Genomic DNA, 7,772 nt, shown 5'->3' with positions numbered 1-7,772 from the left:
GCATATGACGCCAGATTTTCCTTGCCATCCATATCACAGCTGAGAATACATCCAATAGTGAAACAGCTTACATCACATTCTGGTGGTTGCCAATGATTAAGGGTGGTAGTGTGGTACTAATGAGCGAGACTCACACTCCCCCTATGGCTGTCGAACCTACTCGGAGATACTTCACCAATCTTCTCTCAGCATACTCGAAATTACTTTGAACACTGTACTTTCATAGTATATGTTGTGTCTAGACCATACAGCCTAGACACAATGCTGTAGCCGATAGGGCACGCAAGGCTAACGCAGACGGGCGTGAAGTCTGGAACATGAGAACTTATAAATGAATAAGAAGAAAAGTACGTAGATGCTTGTTACTTAACTTTTAATTAGTCCTTGGAATACATCTCTCTTGAATATTAGTAAGCTATAGGCACTGATACAAATGGCGCCTTGCTAGGTGGTCGCCAGTTAACTTAGCAGAGGGCTATTCTACTGTCTATCTCTCAGCAAATGAGAGCAAGGCTTAGCACGTCCAATCGCTAGCTATGTTGTCCGTACAACTGGGGCTGAGGTCTCCTCAGTCTCTCGAGACCTGCCTTGTGGTGGCGCTAGGTTTGCGATCCCACAGTGGCGACACGCGGGTCCGACATGTACTATAGGACCGCGGCCGATTTAAGTTACCACCCAGCAAGTGTGGTGTCTAGTGGTGACACCACAGTATATATAACACATAACCATTTTCATACACTAAACATTTCTCATAAGATTGACACCTTCCAGACTGACAGACTCTATTACAATCATCTTTCAATCCATACAGTTTATAAATATCTCCAAGCTTAACGAAACAACTGTCCAGACTGTATGGCAGTAAATGAGAGAGAGAGAGAATAAAAGTCTCTTTATTCAACAATTATCAGACGTTTATGGGAACAATGTTTTTTTTTATTTTTTTTTATTTCACAGAGTACAATGTGTTTACTTCTTGGGCAGAATGTGTAACTTCTCAGAGGGGCTCATTGACTGCATGCTAGCGCCGATCATCCGCCCAATACACATCCATCCTGTACACACACAATTGTGGGGCAGTAGACATAGTTCTGCTTTACCACCCTTACTCTAAAATAATGTGTGTTAGAGACAGTGAAAATATGAGTGTGTCTAGAATTTGCTCCAAATTCTCGAGGCACTACAACATGATGAATTTATTATTTTTCAAAGTTGGAACACCAGTACTGGGTTTGTTGTTAATGTTTGTTTCAAACTGTCCATCTCAGCCCAACAGTCAGTAAACTACTTCATATTTTTGCTCCTTTCCTTAATTCATGGTATACTAGATCAGTAATTTCAACATAACACTTCACAAATTTTACTATATAATTAGTAAGTCCTAGAAATGGTAGAAGTTGCCTTGCTTTCTCTGGCTACAGCAGAAATTAATGTGTAATGTAATGTAATGTAGATGTGTTGATGGTCTGCCTGGGGCAAACATCTCCACTTGATGTATCTGTGTCATCCACCTTCAGAATGTTGAATGTGGCAATCAGTGAAACCTTTGGCAGAGAGACATCGTTCAATCCAAAATTATCCACATGCCCCAGGACCGAATAATCTCCTTCCATTTCTCTTACATGTACTACACTACAATGCACAGAACACTATAATGCATTCATCTCATAATTATATTCCCACAGCTCCACAACACACATCATTTCACTTTGTACGTCATTACTCACAGTCACCAAGACTCTTTTCTCCTGCACCTCTCAAAATCATATTGTGCAAACTGAACTTTAGTGGACACATCAGCTGTTCCTTTTTGTACCATGTGTACGATTGGTGAAAGTTGTGATGATGTCAGTCTTGCAGTGGTCATTCCCAGCTGGGATAATATCCCATTAAGCTCAATTCTACACTGCAAAAGACCAACTTTTGTGTTATGGCTATCCAGAAAATGTCCAGGATTGTGTAATACCCATCACCAAAATGTGGCAATACTTTCATATGCTGCTCAAAATTTCTTACTGCAACAGTGAAAGAGAACCACGTTGACACCAATGCTGCCACATGATTGTTTTTCCTCCTTGTGTCCTATATTGTGTAGTCTTTGGCATCTACATGAGATGTCTAGTCTAGCTTCTGACATGAGCCCCTGTCTTCACCAAAAATTTATGTTGTGTTCCTTTTACTGCGACCTGCAAGCAGCATTCTACCTCTACATATGTTTCCATGATATTCTGTTATATTGTGAACATTATCTGTCAGTTGAGGAATTCCCTCTGGCATTTGATGAACACTCGTCTCAAAGTTGTCTGTTCTGTCTAGTTTCAACACCATTGTGCATGATGCACTACTTTCCATTCGTAATATGGAGTTTGATGGTGTTACTTCCTAACCTGGCACACAAGTCCAAAACAATGACATTTCATCTCAGAGGAAAATGGAATTCGGTTCCTTTGTCATCGAGTAGCAGTGTCAGTATCTTTAAGCTAGCACAGTGACTAAGTCTATTGGGTTTTCCTTCTCATTCTCCTTGACCTATATCCTGGAAATCCTCTTAAAAAACACATGCAGCATCTAGCCTCTTGCAGATTTATTCTGCCTGCTTCGGAGTTTTGCCTTAACATTGAAGGCTGTTCCTATGACTTCTGTCCGTAAATGTGCCGATCCATTAAGCTGTTCCCTAAAAATTCTTGTGCTGTTCTCTAAAAAAATCTTGTGCTGTTCTCTAAAAAAATCTTGTGCTGTTCTCTTTGCAATGCCGTTCATAAAGCCCCTTCATAAGCTGTACGAATGTCTGTGCCTTATTCTGTCCTGCACGGAACATAAGGCTTCATGTCACCAGTCAACTGAAACTTGACCATATACAAGCATGTCTCATCCAGACAATTTTCTAACTTTGCAGCTAATTTGAAGTCACTTATAAATACTGGTGCATCCTTAGTCAATTTGTCTGAAAAAGGAGGTGCCAAATTAGCAACAACAAGATCTATAGAGGGGATAGGTATAGTCATCTAGGCTTTTATCTCTACCATCTCCATTTGTCCCCACACTTGAGTTGCTTCAAAACATAACCAGGCTATTTGCATCTTCAAAAATTTTATCCCTTTGAGGATCAGTGCTATTTCTGTTCACAACACATGTGCAATCTCCATCTAATAACACAGAAAATATGATGGATCACCACAGTTAATGTAAAACCAGGTACACGGTAAGATTAAACCTTATGTGCGATTCTTGTGGAAGCCTTGGCCATGAAGTGCAGCAGTGCACTGAATCTTGCAATGCCACATTACAGCATAACTGGCACTGCTGTTGTATACGCCCAGACGGATTAAAGTATTCACACCTAACCTATCACAAATAGCATTCTTTACCATTGTTCAAAAACTGTGTTGAAGCTGGAGGCATCTGCAGGCTTTCAAAGCCAATTTTAACTCATGGGGAATATCTTATGGCTAATTGTGGCCATAACAGAAATAAAAAACCCAAAACTAAGAATCACTCAGGAAACCGTAGTGCTGGGTTGCAAGATGAGGCTGAAGTTGCAAATCTACACGTCCAACACCAGCTGACTTCTGAAACCTGATATGACATCAAGGCTGGACATTAGTTACTTCAGGCTATGTTTGAGGGCTGAGAGAGATGAACAGCAGCAAAATGAGCTCTGGTGATGGCACGAGGCCTATCATTGTTCACAGCCTTAGTTACGGGATATATTCTGTGCAGGGTGATTAATGAAACATTATCTTTCTTCATGTCTTCTATTTAAGTATCCTGTACAGGTTTTGAGCACTTGAAGTAGCTACCCCTTCAATCTGGTTTTGAGTATCTTCTGTGTTCTTGGCAATCAGTAACTATAAGCTGTACGGTACTCTAAGGCCAGGCCAACTCACATACGTGCACTTGAGATGTTCAGATGCTGTTTGATTATTATTTCACATATCTATTAGTCCCGGCCTGAGAACAAATCAACAGAAACGAATGTTGTGCAACACATATTTGCATAGAACAGACATCATGCAACATGAAAGGCATGCAAGCAGACCTCAAGTTAATATTGTGAGCAGTGCAAAACTGGGAGTTTTATAATTGTGGATGGTTATACTGTTGCCATAAGTAACTTAATTTTTTTCATGGCCAGAACAGCTTTGCAAATATGTGATGATGATTGGGAATAGGTGGTTCCGGTATGAGGTATGAATTAAAGCAAAACTGTTCATTTTTGAATGATCACCCTAGCTTTACAAACACAAAACTGAATCGTTATTAACTAATTTGTGATTCACTTTACCATTCAGTTGTTTCCTGCAAGTGTAGAATGTACTCTTACCTAAGCAGTCCCTTATCACAGTAAAAGAGTGGGTTAAAAGATGTAATATATGTTTACTCCTACACATTCCAGGAATATGCGTGCAACAGTTTGTTTATTTAGGAATATTGTCACAGACTATGCATTGAGGAGATTCAAAGACAAAAGCAGCATATTCTATGCAGCTTCCATTTCATTCACTATCACAAGATGAATAAGTATATGCATTTGAAATATAAATTATGGCTGTATAATTTAATATGTGGAAGGATATAGTTTTCTATAGAGACTCCAGTTACTAAGTTAGCAAACACTTTGGTCATGCTGCCAGTACTGAGAGTTTTGATGCATTATGCTGTATGGTCCATTGTCACTCAATAGCTTATAAAATGTAAAGTATTTGACCTATATAGTCCTGCAAGATATCGTTGGAATATGTGGAAAGAGGTCTGCCTACTTATGTTGATTAAAATGAGTCTTTATTAAAATGAAACTACATTCAAATGTATCTACATTAAATTCACACACGACGGTAAGATGCACAGGTTACAAATAAGCTTTCAGCCAAAGGACCTTCTTCTGAAATTGGCAACATTCACACACATTCAAACAAACACAATTCACAGTAAATGCTTCTTGTGGGAGCATGCAGGAATGTGGTGGGGAGAGCATATTGAAGCTAGGTGCAGTTGGGCAGTTATGTGGTGGAGAGATGGGGGAATTAAGGAGGCAGCAGTAAGAGAATGAAGTAAAAAGTTTTGGTTGCACTGGGAAAATAGAAGGCTGTATGTTGCTGGTGTGGGAACAAGGGAGAGTATAGGTAGGTGAAGAAAAATGACCAACCAAAGTTGAGGCCAGGTGGGTTATGGGAACATAGGATATATTGCAAGGAGAGATCCCACAAGCAGAGTTCAGGAAATTTGGTGTTGGTAGTAAGGATTCAGATGGCACAGGCAATGGAGGAGTCATTAAGTGAAGATTGTTGTGTTGGGCAGTGTGCTCAGCAGCTGAGTGATGTGAGCACATTTGTCAGTGGCCGATTGTGCAGGCAGACAATTTGTCGGTTGTCGCACCCACACAGAATGCTGCATAGTGATTGATGATTAGCTTGTAGATTACATGCATGCTTTCACAAGAAGGCCTGCATTTGATTGGATAGGTATTGCTTGTGACCAGACTGGGGTAGGCTGTGATGGGAGGATGTATGGGATAGATGTTGCCTCAGTCTCGTAACCTTGTAATAGACATAGACACATGGGATTGGGAGCAGGGCTGGAGTACAGATATGAGGATATTGTAGGTTTGATAGATGATGGAATACCACTATGGGAGATGTGGATAGAGTAGTGGGTAGGACATTCCTCATTTCAGGGCACAACAAGAGGTAGTCAAAAGCCTATCGGAATGTGTTTCAGCTGCTCCAGTGCTGGGTGGTACTGAGTCACAAGGAGAATACTCTTTTGTGGCTGGATGATGGGACTTTGGGAGGTGGTGTTTGACTGACAGAAATAGATCTCCGGTGTCTTACCTCTCCAAAGTTTGGGAGGGTGATATTGGTCTGTAGAAGCTGAAGTGAGGCTTTCAGCATATTTTGGGAAGACTGATTGTCACTGCACATGTGCACAACAACAGGTAACTAAGATGTTTGGAAGGGACTCCTTGCTGTGAAATGGGTGGCAGCTGTCCAAGTATAGGTACAGAAGGTGGTTGGTAAGTTTGATATGGACAAAGCTACTAATATAGCCATCTTTGAGGTGGAGGTCAACATGAAAGAATATGGATTGTTGGGCTGAGGAGGACCATGTGAAGCAGATGGGGAAGAAGGTGTTGAAGTTGTGTAGAAATGTGGATAGGGTGTCCTCACCCTCGATCCACATCACAAAATTTTCATCAGTGAGTGTGAACAAGATGAGAAGTTTGAGATTCTGAGTGTTTAGTAGGAATTATATTATATGACCCATGAATAGGATGGCATAGGATGGTGCCATGTGGGTGCCCATTGCCATACCATGGATTTGTTTGTAGGTGGTTCCTTCAAAGTAGTGAGGATATAGTGACCAGGAAGGAGGTTGCAAGTCTAGAATGTGTCAGGGCATTAGGAGAGTTAGTGTTCAGTAGGGGAAAGGTCATGGGCATTAGGGATGTTAGTGTAAAAGGAGGTGGCTCCAGTTGTAACGAGCCGAGCACTGTGTGGTAAAGGAACAGGAACTGTGGACAGGCAGTGGAGGGAATTGTTAACATCTTTTATTTAGGATGGTTGATTATGTGTAATAGGTTGAAGGTATTGGTCGAAAGGAGCAGATATTCTGTCAGTGGTACACAGTAACTGGCCACAATGGGGCATCATGGGTGGGACATCAGGAAGTATGAAGTTAGGGGCACAGGCGTGGTAGGAGTAAGAAGGGGTGGGGGGAGTGGGAGTGAAAGAGATAGAGATAGAGGGAGATAGATTCAGGGGAGAGGTTCTGGGATGGGGCCTGAGGATTTGAGGAGAAACTGGAGATCCTAATGGATTTCTGGAATGTGTCAATGTGTCTGGGATTGTAGGTAGCTTAATCTGACAGCTAACAGGGTCCTCAGACAGATAATCCTTGCAGATCAGTTATCATGTGGTGGATTGTGATTCTTTCTGCATATGTAAGGTTAATTTGTATGTTATTTTTGGAATGATAGTGAGACAAGGCTCAAGGATAAGAAATTCTGGAATATTAACATGTGGTGATTTTGATGCAGTGGGTGTGGGTCACAGATGTCTGGAGGAGTGAACTGAATCAGGTGTGGTTCAAGATTGGTTTTGGGTTGAATGTGATAGGCAGGTGTCAGGCAGCATTCAAGATTGGTTTTGGGACAAGTCTTACAGGTAGGATTGATAGGGTAACATATATCCACTGTAGTGAATGAGACTAGGAGACAAGGTCTATAACAAGTACAGCTTGATTGAATCTGGGAGTGGGGCAAACCTGTCTACCAACTGCAATACCCCCACTTTGACAGGTGCCACCTATTCTATACCAAGAAGTCCCATCCATACGGGATGGTCCCTCTCAAAATGTTCAGAAACAGATCTCCCATGCCTTATCTTTCCAGGCACCAACCACCTACCCAAGTCCCACTGTACAGCCACAAAGAAGCATTCTACTCATGACTCAGTACCATCCAGGACTGGAGGAACTGAATCACATTCTCTGCCAGCATTTTGACTACCTCTCATGATGCCTTGAAATGTGGAACATCTTACCCACTACTCTTCTCACACCTCCCACAGTAGTATTCCTCTGCCCACCAAACCTACACAATATCTATGTTCATCCCTACTCCAGCCATGCTCCTAACCCTTTGAGAAAATTAAACCTAATGCCTTATTAATGTAGCTTTTTGCTAATAAGATTTCAGAGCTTGCCAAAAGCATTAGATACCCACCAACTCACAGGCAGCAATGTCGCTTCCAGTTTGTTCCTTAGTGGGCCAC

Source organism: Schistocerca nitens, chromosome 2, assembly GCF_023898315.1.
Source record: "Schistocerca nitens isolate TAMUIC-IGC-003100 chromosome 2, iqSchNite1.1, whole genome shotgun sequence".
NCBI classification, from domain to species: Eukaryota; Metazoa; Arthropoda; class Insecta; order Orthoptera; family Acrididae; genus Schistocerca; species Schistocerca nitens.
The sequence above is the reverse complement of the archived record's forward strand: the minus strand, read 5'-3'. Positions refer to the sequence as shown.